Source organism: Capsicum annuum, chromosome 9, assembly GCF_002878395.1.
Source record: "Capsicum annuum cultivar UCD-10X-F1 chromosome 9, UCD10Xv1.1, whole genome shotgun sequence".
In the NCBI taxonomy this organism is placed as follows: Eukaryota; Viridiplantae; Streptophyta; class Magnoliopsida; order Solanales; family Solanaceae; genus Capsicum; species Capsicum annuum.
This window is the reverse complement of record NC_061119.1, coordinates 5,157,009-5,174,529: the sequence shown is the minus strand read 5'-3', so window position 1 is coordinate 5,174,529 and position 17,521 is coordinate 5,157,009. Positions and strand designations below refer to the sequence as shown.

At 36.2% G+C, this 17,521-nt stretch overlaps 1 protein-coding gene across 2 annotated transcripts in view; it reads right to left on the bottom strand.

Annotated features, from left to right (window-relative positions):
* Positions 1 to 17,521, bottom strand: part of LOC124886992 (alpha-crystallin domain-containing protein 22.3-like) — a 67,783-nt gene that overhangs the window by 12,851 nt on the left and 37,411 nt on the right. The window contains exon 1 of one of the 2 annotated variants that reach the window (XM_047396050.1): positions 3,046 to 3,424. The exons of the other annotated variant lie outside the window; for it this stretch is intronic. The gene's annotated coding sequence lies outside the window, so the exon portion shown is untranslated. Of the gene's footprint in view, positions 1 to 3,045; positions 3,425 to 17,521 lie in introns of those variants that run through there. 2 annotated transcript variants of the gene reach the window in all.

Genomic DNA, 17,521 nt, shown 5'->3' with positions numbered 1-17,521 from the left:
GACCTTCCTTAAATAGATGAATCTGAGATAGGTTGTGGAATCGAGCACACTAGGGTTAAAATCGAAAAATCAAGTTTGACGGGTGAGACCCCTAGTTCTAATATAATAGGTCGTCGCCTGAGCTTTCCACAACAAAGCAAGTCTACAAATCGTTTAGAATAAAAATCAATCTTAAACATATATTTTTTGTTTTATTATTTGCTTTTATACATGGAATTTATTTGATAAGAAATTCTTGCACTAATAAAATTATGGAAACTCATTTGATAGATTCTAAACTATAACTTAACTAACATACTAATGGAGAATAATCTCATTACTATTAATATTTATGATTAATTGAGTCCAATTTTCATTTTAGAACTATAATAATTATTGTATGACGTGCATTAAGATGCATGCGTTCGATCTACATACAAGTATATTGAAAAATCATTTCACCTTTTGACTTTACTAATGGTGAAGTGATAGATCGTCTATATGATATTAATATTGAATTTAAAAGAAAAAACACAATCACTAAGTTATTTAGATATTTAGATGTAAGATAGAAAGTGAAATCTCACATATATTGCGTCTTTTATTGACTATTTTAAAAGAAATACTCTTTTATGTAATTTGGTTCTAACAATATCATTTTTGTAGAACATCACACTAAAGTGGGATATATAATGAAAATTTTACATGAGTTTTTCCCTAATTACATCGGGATTTGATTATAGTGGAGTCACATGTATAACATATAAGTAGATTGAATAGCTTTGCCTCCAGATTTGTAGAGATCTCACTTGGTATTTCATGTGTCTATGTTAAAGAAATTTTATGGTGATGGAAACTGTGATTCATTGGGATTCGGTCCTGTTTGATGAGAATATGTCATATGAAGAGGACCATGTGGCTATCTTAGATAGAGAGGTCTACGAATTGAGGTTAAGAGAGATTGCATCTATAAAGATCTAGTGGAAGAATCATCCTGTTGAGGAGGCCATTTGGGTGACCAAACAAGACATGCATAACAAATTTCCTTATATTTTCACTGAGTTAGGTAAATCTTTCCTTGTTTCCTTCCTTGTTCGTTCTGGGATGAGTGGTTGTTTAAATGATGTAATGATCTTCTAGTTTTTATAGGGTAATTAGGGCCTAAGTACTCTATTGGAGACCCCCTAATGAGTTAAGTTAATAAAATCTCAAGGTGGGGTGATTTAAAATGGAAAATTCATGTTGTGCCTATTCTTTGTGGATTTTGCTTAACGGTATTGTGCTTTGGGATGTTGTGTTCCATTAGGGGGTGACATAGTAATCTAGATCTTAGCAGAAAAATTCTGAGACTAAAAATAAAGTCGTAGCATGTGATTTTAGGAATTGCTGCTTTGGATTGCTTTGTTATATCTAAAGTTAATGATTTTGTGTTGTGAAAATGAAGCTGGAATGCAACTCTCCTTGAGTTACTTGTTAAGGACCGCTGCAGCGATGGAATTCCCGTTGTAGTGAGACTAACATAGCAGTTGGAGTCCCATCGTAGTGGGCTGGGTAATTTCTGGTTCCAAGATTCACTCTCATTTCAGGGGTGGCGGACCACCACAACGAGATTACTCTCCCTATAGTAAAGCCATTGTAGTGAGAAATGGGTCATGTGGCAGAAAACTCAAGGTAGGATGCATGTTTAAGTGCTATATTTTAAGATTCAACTCTTAAACTCAAAAACTTCATTCTAGAGCTTTAGAGGGTGATTTTTCTAAGGCTAGGATAGTTTTATCATCGAGGTAAGTTATTCCATCACTCTCTTCGCCTAGTAATCCATGACTACCCCAGAATTGTTAGGAAGATTATAATGGGGAAATTCTTATGAGTTAGAATACTAGGTCCATGAAAAGTATGGAAAAACCTTAGGGAAAGCAGTATAATTATGTACAATTCTTCTAGGTTATAAATTAATACTTCCTGGCATGTAATTGTAGTTCTTGGTAGTCAACTAGGGGTCTATAGCAAGGTGATCCTTTGTCCCCTACTCTTTTTATTCTGTGTGCAGAAGTGATGTCTAGAGCTTTGAATGCATTAATGGAGAAGAAGAAATTTAAGAGATTTGGTATTCCTAGAGGAAGTCCAAAGATTAATCACCTGGCTCTTGTTGATGATATGATAATCTTGTGAAAGGCTGATATCAGAACAGTGCAATTAGTAGCTAACACATTAGAGAAATATGAAAAAGATTCTGGTCAAAAGATGAATAAGGATAAAAGTGCTATCTATATGCATCATAGTGTGACTGGAGGAGATGTGGTTACGGTATATAGCAACAAGTATTTTGAGGAGGGATTTTCCTTTCACTTATCTGGGGTGCCCCATTTTTTATAAAAGGAATCAAAATAAGTATCATCAGCAGTTGATGTAAAGGATTAGCTCAAAACTTCAGGCTAGAGCAAGAGAATATCCCTTCTCAAAACTTCCCAATTACAACTGTATATCCCTTTCCATCACCAAATGAGATATTTCCTCCTTCATGGGCCTTAAGCAAGAGAAAGTATTTAATTCTTTCAGTTATGTGCTTTGAACAACCACCATCCATACTCTAGTGGTGGCTTCTTCCTTTTGCTTTGCCTTGCAATGTTAATCAGTGGTCAGTTTTGGGAACCCATTTCAGCTTAAGCTCCCACTATGATGATAGAGAAAAGATTAGGTTCTTCTTTGCCCAGCCAGGTAGGTTTACACTTTTTTTTTTCAAAATACAAACCGTTCATCCCTTTTAGGACAACATCTCTAGCAGAACATGACTCCCTTGTATGACCATTTGACTTAACTCTAGAAATTTCATTCAATTTTTCATTAAGGGCTCATTTTCAATAGATAGAGATTGGATAGTTGCTTGTAGTTTAGTAACTAGCACACTTAGCTCAACCATTTCCAATTCACATTTTCAAGGCTTAGCTTTAAACACTTTTTATCTCTAGTGCAATCATTAACAGTATCAATTATTATAATAGCAAGTGACCTCAATTATTTAGGGGAATATTTTTTGAGATTTTATTTGATGTCCAAGAGGGTTACCTTTTCATCTTCATCCTCGTCTGAGTTTGTGATCAAGGCAAAGAGAGAGTCATAAACTTGAACATCATCTTCTACATTCATTATAGAGACATCTTCATGCTGCTCAGACTCATCAGTATCATAGAGTGAATCACCCAGAGAAGCTATGACTTACATTGCAACCCTATAAGCTTTAGCCTTGCTGCTGTACTTTCCTAGAACCTATTTCCTGCATTTTTCCTTCTCACTATTTTGTTTGACATACTCTTTGTATTCTACTTTGTGCAAGGGGTAGTCTTTGATGTAATGATCAGCCTTCCCACATTTGTGGCATGTATCATTTCCTTTTCAATTAGTGATATATCTTCTAGATTCACCTTTTCTGGGGATAGCTCCTGACTTCTTCAATTCCTTCATTACCGTCTTTGCAATATAAGTAGTTTCTACATCTTCATTATTGGGGGTTTCATTAGTTGCCTTCAGAACAAGATTCTTCTCCAACTTGGGTTCACTCTTTGACTTTGAAAGCTTCTTCAGCATCTCATAAGTTTTGAGATTGCCCATAAGCTCGTGCATGGTCATTGTCTTAAGATTCCTAGCTTTAGTGATGGAATTGACTTTGTTCTCCCATTGCTTATGAAGGATGCTCAAAATTTTGTGGACCTATTTGGTGGTTCTGATAACCTCTCCCAAGCAGTGACGTTCATTTATTCCTCTCCCTTATTTATGGTGAAAGTCTCATATTGGTTAGTTAGCATATCTACCTTGGACTCCTTAACCTAACTAGTCCCCGTATATCGGATCACAGGCTGGGATACTGTTATATTAATTAGGGCCAATTCCATAGACCAAGAAGTTCTTATTCTTTTAATTCTTCTCAATCTTATTTTTATTTGTATCATCATATTCCTTCTTAGTTTTGGGAACTTACGAGGTCACATCACCAACCTTCACTGATCTTGTTGGAACAAAAAGTCCATATTCAATATTCTGAGTCTTCAACCATGATTAAATCATGCATTTTTGTCTTCCACCACCCATAATACTCATCATTGAATCTAGGTGGTTAAGTGGTTAATTGGCCTTCTTCAAGATTGGGAGGAGCAACCATTCTCAAGATCCTTCCAAGGTGTTAGCCTTAATAGGACGACCTCACTCTAATACCAAATGAAGAACTACAGTGGGTCGCTCCTCAATTTAGGACCTTTTCCTAGACAGACTCAAACACCAAGAACTGGGAGAACCTTAATAAAAAGTACAGGTATAAAGTAAATAGCAGAAATAAAGATTTTTATGTGAAAACTCCTTGCTCAAAGGATAAAATCATGACCTATCTCCAGGATTTCTATACACCACTATATCCGAGAAAAGTTTAATACAAACTCCAAGGATTAACCTCTTAATCCTTTGTTGATATGGGCACACCAAGATCAAGACCATTCATATGTAGTCAAACTCGAAAGTTACGAAAACTCCAAGGCATGTTCGTGAATATGGTTGTGTGTGAGTGTGTTATAAATCCATCTAAGGGATTACTTATTTTGAAGTGTGAAGAGGGACTTTGAAGTATAATAAACTTACACTCTAAAGAACAAGGACAAGATGGTCATTTGCCACTTATTTTGTGATGTAATATAAATAGAACATATTATGGTTATTTTTTGTCTTTAGTTCACTATTATCATTGATTCAAGACTTGTAATATTTTAAGACTTCACTCTCTCTCTATTCTTGTGAGCTTCCCGAAACTACAACTAGTGTAGTTCACTCGTGTTGTTCTTTGGCTAGAAACTTGAGTCTTGAGGAGCTTGAGTTCTGCTTAGTCCAAGTAAGAGTTTGGTAGATATCGATTGAGCTTAAGGTCCTCTCATTTGATACATGTTAGGGTTCTTATATGTTTATATATTGAATGTCAAACTATTTATCTATTTTGTTGTAATCTTGTTGTTATCCTTCTTGTTCTAGTGAAGCCGTGTGGGCATTGTTCTTTCTACATTATTGTCGAATCTTGTCTCCTTGTGTTGTAGGATGATTTTTGTATTATTTGGTATCAAAGCGCAAGGGTTGATTTTGTTCCAACAAAATCAAATCTTGGGAAGATCTTACCAAAATAGTAACATCGTGTTGTTGAATCTTGGCCAAGAAGTGATTGTGTTCTTGACGTGTCTTGGCTGAAGGTTGTGACTAGATCTAATAGTCTTTTGTTTGTCTAGAGTGTTTCTAGTATTGATTTCTTTCTCACTAACACTAAAAGTGTCTAAATCTAAAGTTTTAGCTTATATATGATCTTGTTGTTATGAACTTGAAGTTTGGCCATGTGTTGTGACTCGTTGTTGAAGCTTGGAGTGGAACGTTGGTTGCATTGTTGTTGTTATTGAAAAGTTGTTGTTGTGTTCTTATTGTTCTTCACATCTTCTCCTATATTGACCAACATAAAGTGCAGAATAGAGCTAAAAAGGGTGAAGATAGAGTTGTAAAGCTTGTTGGCAGAAGGACTTGATCACATCACTCAAAGACTTGACAACCACTTTTCAACCCCTTTTTCCATATTATATGGACCTTGTTTTGAGGAAGTAGTACAAGTCAAGTCTCACCTTTTGAGTTTGAATTTGAAAAAGGCTCTAAGACTTATGCTTCCCCTTCAATACCAATCTTATCTATTCTAAATTATGAATTGACAAAAACTCCAAATTGGTGAATAAAATTTGTTTACAATTGAAGCCAATTGCGGAATGCCACATCATCATTGTACTGTTCACACATCAACTTTAAGCTCAAATTTTGATTCTTGGTTTCTAATTATTGATCCTCGGTTGTTTTAATTAATCCTAGAACTAATTAACAAACTAGTTAACTCTTACTTGGTTATCAATTAGTCCTTGAATCCGTTGTTTATGCCTACATTTTCTTGAGTTCTTTTATCTTTTGAATTTGTTGAAACTCTTGGTTCAAGTACGACGAGAATTATTTGAGTCTTCAACCAAGAGTCTACTCTGGAAAAGATCAGATTCATCCCTTGAATACTTATGGGTTACTAGCCAACTTACAACACTTGTGGAGCTGAGTGAGGTAATCTAAGTGTGAGAAGGTGGCAAAGTTATTTTTTAGCTAACTTTTTGTTGTTTTGTAGGTTTTTCCTTAGGTACATTGCAATGAAGGGAACAACCTCCCAAACCATGGGCAACAATGATACCAATATCCTCATGGCTTCTATTGAGGGCCTCAACCCAACTTCAGAAAAAATGCAAGTGAGTCTTGGGAAGTTAGAAATAGATGTATCTTCAATGAAGGGGGATGTAACATCATTGAAAGGGGAAGTGACAACCACGAGTAGGAGGTTGGAACAAATGGAGATTCAAGGTAACTCCCTCCATACTAATCCTCCACACTTCCATGTTTCTTCAAGTGGACATGACCAAAACACTTCCACTACCATTTCCCCTGAAACCTCACATCCAATGCTCAATCCATCAAGACCACCACTAAATGCTGCAATCCAAGCTACTCCCTACCCCCAAAGCTGAGACTTCAATAAGCCATTTCATTCACAATCTCCTCAAGTCCCACAAGAAGGATTTGGTCGTCAATTACCTCCACTAAATTCGAACCCTCCCTTTCAAGCTCCACCAAACCAAAGACCACCACCACCACTAAATCCAATTTCTCGAAACCAAGTTCCACTTAACCAAAACCAACCCGTCTACTTTGAGGTATAAGGTAGAGAGGAAAATGAAGGTTATGGAGTGTATGATGATACTTATATAAGGGAGGAGGAGATGGGAGAATGATGTATGAATCAAAGGGGATACCGAGGGCTTGGGTTAAAAGTTGGTCCATGGAACCAACAAGTGAACCGGCACCCAGAGAGGGATGTAGACATCAATACCATCAAATTAAGTTTTCCTATCTTCAAAGAAGAGAGTGAACCCGAGGCCTACCTTGATTTGGAATCATCTTTTGACAAAATCATCAAAGTTAATGATCTTTCTGAGGAAAAGAAAAGTTGCTATGTCGTGGCTCATTTTGAGGGTTATGCTAACACTTGCTGGGAATATGTCAAGAAGTTTCACAATGAATTGGTTGATGGGCAGCCACCACCTTATTTTAGATTGAGGTATCTCATGATACAAAGATACCTACCGGAGAGCTCTAGACATAAGCTCCTTTCCAAGTTGTATAATTTGAGGCAAGGGAGCAAAAGTGTTATGACCTACTACGACGAGTTCCAACAACTCATGTTGAAGCTTGATCATCGGGGAGAACAAGTTGGTTATGACATCATTACGTTCAAGGTTGGGTTGAACAAGGAAATCTCCAATCGCTTGACTCTCCACAAGTTTGATACCATTGATGGCATTTATCAAGCGGCACTTGAGATAGAAAAAGAACTTAAAGAGAGGTTAACATATAAGGCAAGGGGACAAGCACCCTCGGGTTGGCCTATAAATAAGGAGATAGCTCAATCCTCCTGGAGTTGGCCCAAGAACAAGGACCAACCCGCCAATGCAAGGCTCCCCGAGCCCAAAACAGTCCATAAATATCCTCCAAGGAAAGAAGTTCACAAGTATCCTAATCCTAAAGGGCTCCAATATTTCAAGCGTCAAGGTTGGAGACATATAGCCAATGAATGTCCAAACTAATAGAATTTGATCCTAAAATAAGGAAAATTATACTACTTTGGATAGGAGGTGGGTATTGAAACTGAGGAGAGTGAGGCTGACCCTCAAGATGAAGAGAAAGACGAGACTGAGCTACATGAAGAAGATAATGGGGAAGATGCTTACCCACAAGAGGGAGAGTGTCTAGTTCCAAATTTTGTGGTGAGACGAGCCATGATTAGTAAGGAAATAGATGATCCTAGCCAAAGGGAGAATCTATTCCATACTAAGTGCCTTGTCTAGGGTAGTGTGTGTACCATGGTGATAGATAGTAGGAGTTGTGCAAATATTGATAGTGTCACTATGGTGAACTTCTTGAAACTACCTAATACTCCACATGCTAGTCCCTACAAGTTGCAACGGTTGAATGAGTGTGGTGAATTGAAAGTCACAAGGCAATGTTTGATTCAATTTAAGGTGGTAAACTACCATGATGAAGTCTTTGTGATGTGGTTCATATACAAGCGTGTCACTTGTTGTTAGGTAAGCCTTGGCAGTATGATAGGTCTACCAAACATGACGGGAGGACCAATCAGTACTCCCTTGAGAAAGATAGCCAAAAGATCATACTTCACCTTCTCTTGCCATCACAAGTTAATGAGTTGCATCAAAAGATGGGAGAGTTGAAGGAAAAGGGCAAGAAACCCGAGAGTAAGAAAATGAAGAAAACCCCAAGAGTGAAGAAGTACAGGAAACCAAGGGTGCATCAACTTCTAAGGGCAATGGTAATGTGGTGATATTGGCTAGAAGAAAAGAACTCTTTGTGGAACATGATAAGAACACACCTATGCTTCTCTTAGCTCATTGTTTTAACACTAACCCCTCTAATATCACGACCCAACTTTTCAGTCATGATGGCGCCTACCATAACCCACCAGTAGGCAAGTCAACCTGTAGTCCGAAACGGCTAGTAACGGACTACTCAGTAACATTAGAAAAAGAATGCGGAATATATGATATAAAGATCAATACTTAGATGAATCCCAAAACCTGGTGGTATCAGTACAAGAGCTTCTAAACATAATAAGAGTACAAAAGTAATATATCAAGTATAGAAACACTGATTCAACTTACCTCTGAATATAACTTAAAGGCTAGCCGAATACATAGGAGAAAGAAAAGTAATACTCCGAACGTCAGGTGCTTACTCTAAGTCTCTGAATCAGGGCTACTCCACATGATACACACATTTACGTGATAACACGTACTATGATCTGCAGGCTGCGGAGGAGTAGTATGAGTACCAAACGAATGGTACTCAGTAGAAAACTGCCAACTGATCTCCAAAGATAAAGTAGATATATATAACATATAAACAGAATGGAAACTACAACCAAGAGTCCATAAATCATGTAATAAGTCAATGAGAATAACAAGGGACAACTATCCTATTCATGTCCAAGAGTCTAACATAATAATACTAAGGAAGTATCAAGGCGAACTATCTTGTTCCAACTACATTCAATATATGCCAAAGCTATACCGTATATCCCAGGTCAATATATAGATAAAGAGCAAAAGAAAGATATATTTTAATATACATAGCGAAGGAACGAGTATACAATATGAACAATGAAGAAAGGGATATCCGATGACTTCATATAGCTAATAAGATAGCAAAGGCCGAAGACATACCTCAATCCCAATACCGGATCCATGACCAATCTGTCATAGGCTAGCCATAATAATGATCATAACAATGATATTAACAATATCAATAACATCGCAAATAACCGGCTACTCAGCACAACCAAATACCTATCCGAGTCTATACGTACCCTCACCTCCCCAGACTCAGAAGTTTCAATCAACATGTAACAACACAAGGCATATTTTTCACCCATATCTATGCAACCATCCCATACCGGCTGATAAACATAGTTTAATACTGGTGATAGGCAATGCACATACAGGAATAAATACAAAGTATACCATCAATATCATAACTCATAATAACTGTCCTCAATAGTCTCATTATCATCATAATCAACCTTCGACCTTGCCGAGAATCAATATCATCTCAATAGTATCCTCCGAACTCGAACCGGGTATCAATATCATCATAATATCCTCCAGCTTTGCCAGGAATCAATATCCTCTCATTAGTATCCTCCAGAGTCGAACCGGGTATCAATATCATCATAATATCCTTCGGCCTTGTCGGGAATCAATAACAACTCAATAGTATCCTCCGGACTCGAACCGGGTATCAATATCATTATAATATCCTCCGGCCTTGCTGGGTATCAGTATGTCATCACAATATCCTCTAGCCTTGTCGGGTACCAATATATCATCATAACTCTTGACACATAAATATAGGCATATAATAGGTGCACAACCACAAGCCGATATACTCATAAACGTAAAGATGTCCATCTTCTCAATACATCCCATTTACTCGTTATTAGATAACCAACACTTATTATTATCAAACCGCTAGTTCGCTAGTCATCACATAACCTCTACTTATTAGCCTAAACATTATCCTTATTCATGGGATACCAACTAACCATTATTTATTTGATAGTCAACATCTAACATCTAGTCTAGTTTCATCATTAGACCAAAACCGTCATTTATCCACCATTCATTATTATCAACTATTCATCCTATTAGCTATCATGTTCTAACTAAGCAAGATTCATTAACTAATACACTAGTTTCCTAGCCATCAAGTGTAATATTCAGCTAATAGACAACTAGTTACCACATAGCTTAACAGTCTAACAAGAAGAATAACCATAAGATCATATTTTAGCTATAATCACATCATTTAAAATGATAAATAATCATGAACGTACCAAACCTATGCATGCCATCACGAGTATTTAGTCAGTGAAATAATAAGCATCATACTGCATCTTCCTCCGTCCCATACCAGAGAGATATGTATACAAACATATACATATACATATTTATATTCATAAATCGCAATCACATCATTCACAACTATAAACACTTCTTGGATATTTAATCAGTACTATAACACGGCCCTTGGCCCATTAATTCGTTTGGAATAATCACAACATATAATCATGGCCTTAGTGCCATATACATTTTCGGAACTCATATCAATAATCATATGTATAAGCTGTAGCATACCTCTGATCATCCCACATATAGAAGTCATCTCACATATAGGAGGCATAATAAATAAATATGTTATCATCCCTCAAACTAGAGACATCTCTCATCTAGGAGGCATAATATAGATAGACGTATAATTGTCTATAGGATATCATATATTAATAGGTCATACGTCAAGACAACGAGGAATATCGCTTCTCTAGGACAATTTACATATCTAAAAGGACCATCATCTCTATATGTCCAACAATCATAACTAAAGGAAATAACGACTCTATAGGCCAAATATCAGGTCTAAGAGGAAATAGCATCTCTATAGGCCAAATATCAAGTCTAAGAGTAAATAGCATCTCTATAGGCCACATAATGTATCTAGGAGGAATATCACCTCTAAATGCCCAATATCACTTCCATATGTAATATCATAACCATAACTAAATAGACACAATCTTGGAACATTAATACAAGTTACCAAGTTATGAAGTAACCTTATTCTAAGGTTTACTAGCCTCATCTATGTCTAACATCCGAAACTAAGTCCACATGACTTAACATAAGCTTAGGCCTAAGTGGGTCGAACGATCCTATTTACAATCAATAATTTCCATAATTAGGCATACTGTGACACAAACTAGGCTAAGGTATCTAATCTAGTTCATCTTTTAGATATCAAGCAAGCCATATTAAAACCTAAGATGGTAACTTCGACTAGAAACAAGGGTATTCAAGTCAACTCTACCAAACTTACGATTCCAAAACTATCACACTAGCCCAATAAAGCTAAATATACAAATCATGCTTCAAATTCTAAAACCATATTCCAAGAATAGCATTGTATAATATCCATGCTACAAATTTACCCAAACTAGGGAGAAGGCAATAGGATTCTACAAGGGTATTAAGCAATTCAATCTACAGGTCAAAAACCCCATCTAATCCCCAAACTTATTTGTATAATCAATACTAAGTCATTCTATCCAATATCAATCTTAACATTCACATTCACATTCACACACAATATATATCATACATCATCCATGAAGAAGAGTAGACAGAAGCCTACCTCAAGGCTAACCCGCAAAAGCACACTTCAAGCACCACATGCTCATCTTCACTTCACAATCCGCAAAATGTCATCACACTATCAAAATATAATCTACTCATCGATATGAGTCTAATGATACCCATATTGCACTATTGTGCTTCAGGTCCAAAAACGACACCAAAAACCTCAAGTGGGTCCCAATACGAAAATCGCGTTTTCGAGATCAACCCAATGATCATACATCACCAAGGAATCATAACCCTCAATCAATTGAGGAAAACAAACCAAATTTAGGGATAAATCAAGCCTTAAGCTAAATTGGGATTTTGGGTCAAGAAATAAGAAATTCGCCAATAAAGTTATGAAATCTTACGTTAATCCGGATGATAATCATGATAAAAGATGATTACCAAGCTCCCTAGACACCCACAAGAATAAATTTTGATTTATCATACCCATTTAGGGTTTTAAGCTCTCAAAGGTGCATGAAAATCCTCAGATTCGCGACCTTGGGGTCTATTTATAGACCCAAATAGACCCCTCGGCGAAGAGACGCGGTACTCTGTGACAGGAAAGTCAAAAACTTATTTTTGACCCTCGAAACTCATCCGGAACCCAAAATATATGATCCAATAGTGAAATTTGAGTGTAAACAAAAATTCAAATCCATTGGAACCATCAAGAATTCCATACAATGTCGTTTCGGAAAAAAGTGGTGCCCACACATATTGTTCCAATTTTACGACTTTCCAACTAACAGGTCGAAATGAGCTCGTGTGCATTCAGACCCGAATAAAGGGTATACCTAGACTAAAATTGATATATTTTGTATGTGCTGGCATAGTCAAAATTTTTATCCAAGATCGTTCTGCTGAAGTTTTTGCTCGGTGGCCATTTGGAACTAGCGAAGACTTCTAAACAGGGAATTGACTCTAAAAATCAAAAGAACTGCCCGGTAATCAAACCGTCAGTCCCAGTAAGTCATAAATGACTTGGGATAGCTATGGAGAAGCTCAAACTATGAAGATAAGCATAAATATGGAAAATGACCTGAAGGGTCATTACAATATCCACTACTAAATGACTTTCATCCCCGAAAGTCAACGAATAGAAAGAATCTCAAAAGCTCGAACGGATGAGGTATTGGGTCCACATGCTCCCAGCATGACTTCCCAGGTAACCTCAATGGAGAGAAAACACTTCTAATGGATTTTTCCACAAGTATTGCTTTTTCGACAAGCACTCTCATTCTACTTCCAAAATAGCCAACTCAACTTAACCACCATCTGAATTGGAAAGGCTGATGCACACATGTCTGAATTACATCATGCTGATACCATCTCTATATCCATATAAATCAACAAAGGCTCATCCAAGCCAAAATAAAACCAAGACATAAGTCATAAAACCAACTCCAAACCCAAAAATAACATTCCTTAACAATTTTACACATTCTCTCAACTCCAAACTAGGAGGAAAATCACCTAAGTCTCATCAACTCCATCTCATCATAAAGAAATCAAAGAACTAAAGATGATTCGCTGAAAGTCCATTAGGAAAATATGGAAATAAAATCATAAGGCATTATCTGGGCATACAAATGGAGATAATCAAGGAATGCAATTCATGCCAATGCTGCAACTAGTCCAAATGAAAATTAAACTTAAATTTTGAAATCCAAGGTATTACTACTTATGACTGAATATTTTTCTCCAGGATGATCCATGTATTGAGAAAAAGGCATACTAAATCCAACTCAAGTGTATTACTCCCACTGAGTAAATCATCCAAAATTTTCAAAGAAAACTGAAACTTGAGGTCAAAACTGAAACAACCAATACGGGGCCCATGGGCTATTATCTGAACACTTATTAACTATAATCCAACTGACGTCAAGAAGACCAAATAGACAACCACAGAGTAGGCTCAACCAGCCTATAAATGAAATCTTAACGAAGACAAGTCTAAAACAAAAGTTGCATGCAAGCTCTACAACACCAAGTTGAAATCTCAATACCAAGGATGAATCGCTCGATATCAAATATCTTAAACAAAAACTAAGAATGGGTAGGCACTAATGATCCAAATTTATCATAATTCCCAATCACACTCCAAAGTATCAAGTCAAAACTGGACAAATAAACCTATATCATTACCAACCATTCAAATTGAATTTAGTATCTAAATCTAACATATCCGAGATAAATCATGCCAAGCCACAATACATAAATCATGTAAAAGGGTAAATCATCGAATGAAAGTGCAAATAACGCATCCCATATCTGCTGGATGGCAAGAGCTATCAAAACTTCTTAAAACCTAAACCACACTAGCGAAGGCAAACACTTTAGCAACTCAGAGAAATGCAATTTAAGCCAGAACAAACAAATACAATACCCCATCTAGTTAAAGAAATAGCCATAAACACATATCATCCAGGAGAATTACTCCACCAAGCCTCACTAGGCCCAACAAATGCTAAAATGGGGATTTCCTGAATCCACCTAAGAACCATATCATCAAATAAGAAATACCAATCTCAAGGCCAAGGTCAAAGTCTATACAATCACCAGAGTACCAACAACTCAAGCTAAAGAGTTTCTAATTTTCCAACTTTAGAAGCGGTCACAGGAAAGGCCACCTTCCTCTATCTTCCAACTTCACTAGACAAAACCATATCACAACGACAAAAGAATATCCAATCTCCACACTAACAACAAGGAAATCCATCACAAAGGAACGAACCCATCAAATCTAAGAGAAGGATCCACGACACCTCAATATCGATGTCAAAACCACTATTGGGCGATGAAATAGTCACAACAAAAGAATGGACCTCAAACTAATAAATCTCACAAATGGGTTATATTGTAAAGGATAGCCAAAACACAATCCTTCACAAACTAGGAGGCAAGTCTAAGAACTTCAAACTCAAAACGGACAACATAACTAAATTGCCGACTCAAATCCACAACATTTCCCTTGGACCATTAATTCATTTAGAATAATCACAACATATAATCATGGCCTTAGGCCCATATACATTTTCGAAACTCATATCAATAATCATATGTATAAGCCGTAGCATACCTTTAATCATCTCACATATAGAAGGCATCTCACATATAGGAGGCATAATAAATAAATATGTTATCATCTCTCACACTAGAGACATCTCACATCTAGGAGGCATAATGTAGATAGATGTATAATTGTCTATAGGATATCATATATCAATAGGTCATACGTCAAGACAATGAGGAATATCGCTTCTCTAGGCCAATTTACATATCCAAATGGACCATCATCTCTATAGGTCCAACAATCATGACTAAATAAAATAACAACTCTATAGGCCAAATATCAAGTCTAAGAGGAAATAGCATCTCTATAGGCCAAATATCAAGTCTAAAAGGAAATAGCATCTCTATAGGCCACATAATGTATCTAGGAGGAATATCACATCTAAATAACCAATATCACTTCCATATGTAGTATCATAACCATAGCTAAATAGCCACAATCTTGAAACATCAATACAAGTTACCAAGTTAAAATGTAACCTTATTCAAAGTTTTACTAGCCTTATCTATGTCTAACATCCACAACTAAGTCCCCAAGACTTAACATAAGCTTAGGCCTAAGTGGGTCGAACGATCCCACTTCTAATCCATAATTTCCATAATTAGGCATACTATGACCCAAAATACGCTAAGGTATCTAATCTAGTTCATATTCTAGATATTAAGCAAGCCATATTAAAGCCTAAAATGTTAACTTCGACTAGAAACAAGGGTACTCAATTCAACTCTACCAAACTTACGGTTCCAAAACTATCACACTATCCTAATAAGGCTAAATATACAAATCATGATTCAAATACTAAATCCATATTCCAAACATAGCATTATATCATATTGTAATACCCTGGAAAATTTTTCGTTGAAATTTTGTGCGTAAACATGTTGGGTTCTATCTTCTAGAAGAATTATAAATTTTCCATGCAAAATATCTTATATTATGGCACACCATTGTGTAGAGTATCAAATAACCTTTCCAACGATATGTGGATCATCTAAAACGGACACCCGAGCGACGAGTTATGAACATTCCGATCGAATCGTGAATAGTAGTGAACAGTAAAATGTGCAGGGAAAAGTACTGAGGCTTGGCGTATTTTTGCTCCAACTTTAAATGATCATAACTCCTTGTACATAATGATATGGGTGATCTACTATTTATTAACGGAAAGATCTGCGAGTCCTCTTTCCAATGAAATTGGTTTTATCCAATTTGTCTATCGGAGCAAAAAGTTATGGTTGATCTACTTAAGCCTATCTAAAGTGAATTTATGGGTCAACTTCAAACGATCATAACTCCTCATACACAATGATCTAGGTGAGATATTATATATCAATGGAAATATATGAGAGTCCTCTTTCTAAAGAAATTGGTTTCATCCAATTTGAATATCGAAGTAAAATGTTATGGTTGATCTATTTCAGACTATCAAAACAGTCCACCAAAGGACTGATTCGAGAATTTTTTTGATTTTTAGGGGCGTTTTGATCATTAACCCTCACCCAAAATCTATCCAAACCCTATATTAAAGCCTATTAGAAGCATTATATGTTATATTTCATCAAACTCCCTCAAAAAGAAAACCCTAAGCTCCTACATCCAACTTTAAGAACCTCCAAAGTTCACCATTAATTCTGCAAATTTATTGAAGAGTCCAAGTTCCTAGTTCAAGAACTCCAAGAATCATCATTCAAAGGCACGATTAACATCTCAAAAATGAGTATCGATCTAAATTTCATCATTCAAGGTATGTGGGGTTTTTCAACAAGGACTCTTTCGTTCTTGTGCCCAAAAGTAATTTTCTTTACAAAGGCATGATTTTTATTTGATTTTTATGAATTTGAAGCATGAACCCATATCTTATGATGATTATTATGAAATCTTGATGTTTATGATTTTGAAAGATGAATTTACATGTGTAGTGATATAAAACATGAATCTTGAACGATATTTATCATGATTTTGATATTTGGGTCGTGAATCCCCATTGGAAATTGTATTTTTTTCTTGAGAAAGTGTGTTTTATAAGCACGTTGATGTTGAATATTTGAGATATTTGGAATGATTTAACCTTTTGGTCTTAATGGAGTTATTTTGAACTCGAGTGTGAAAGAAATCCACAACGTGGTTGATTTTGATAGATGGGAAGCATGATGGCTCCCGATGTATATTTATATATTACTGAAATTATTTTGTTGTAGATTTTCTTTGAAACGATCTGAGTTAAGTCCAGGAGAAATCTTTAGCACCGAGTGGGAGGTATAAAGCAACCTTACTTTCCTAGAACTACGTGCCCCCGTAGGAGTGAGCCTGAGGCTGATTTATATAGTGATCACTAGTTTGTGTGAATTTGATATCGATATTCCTACTCCGATGGCAAGGATAGGACGGCTCTCCCCAACGTGGGTTGTACGTTGGACTCCATATAGCTCACATGGTTTATGTCGGTTATAGGATCTCCCAGTATGTGCGTATTTCCTTGTGTCTATGGTGAATGATTAAGTGATTTGAAAGTGGAATTGTGAAAATTATTCTTTCAAAAGATTTAAATGATATTTATATTATGAGAATTAATATTCTTGATGAACTGAAAGTGATTGACAAATTATATGATGACTCACTA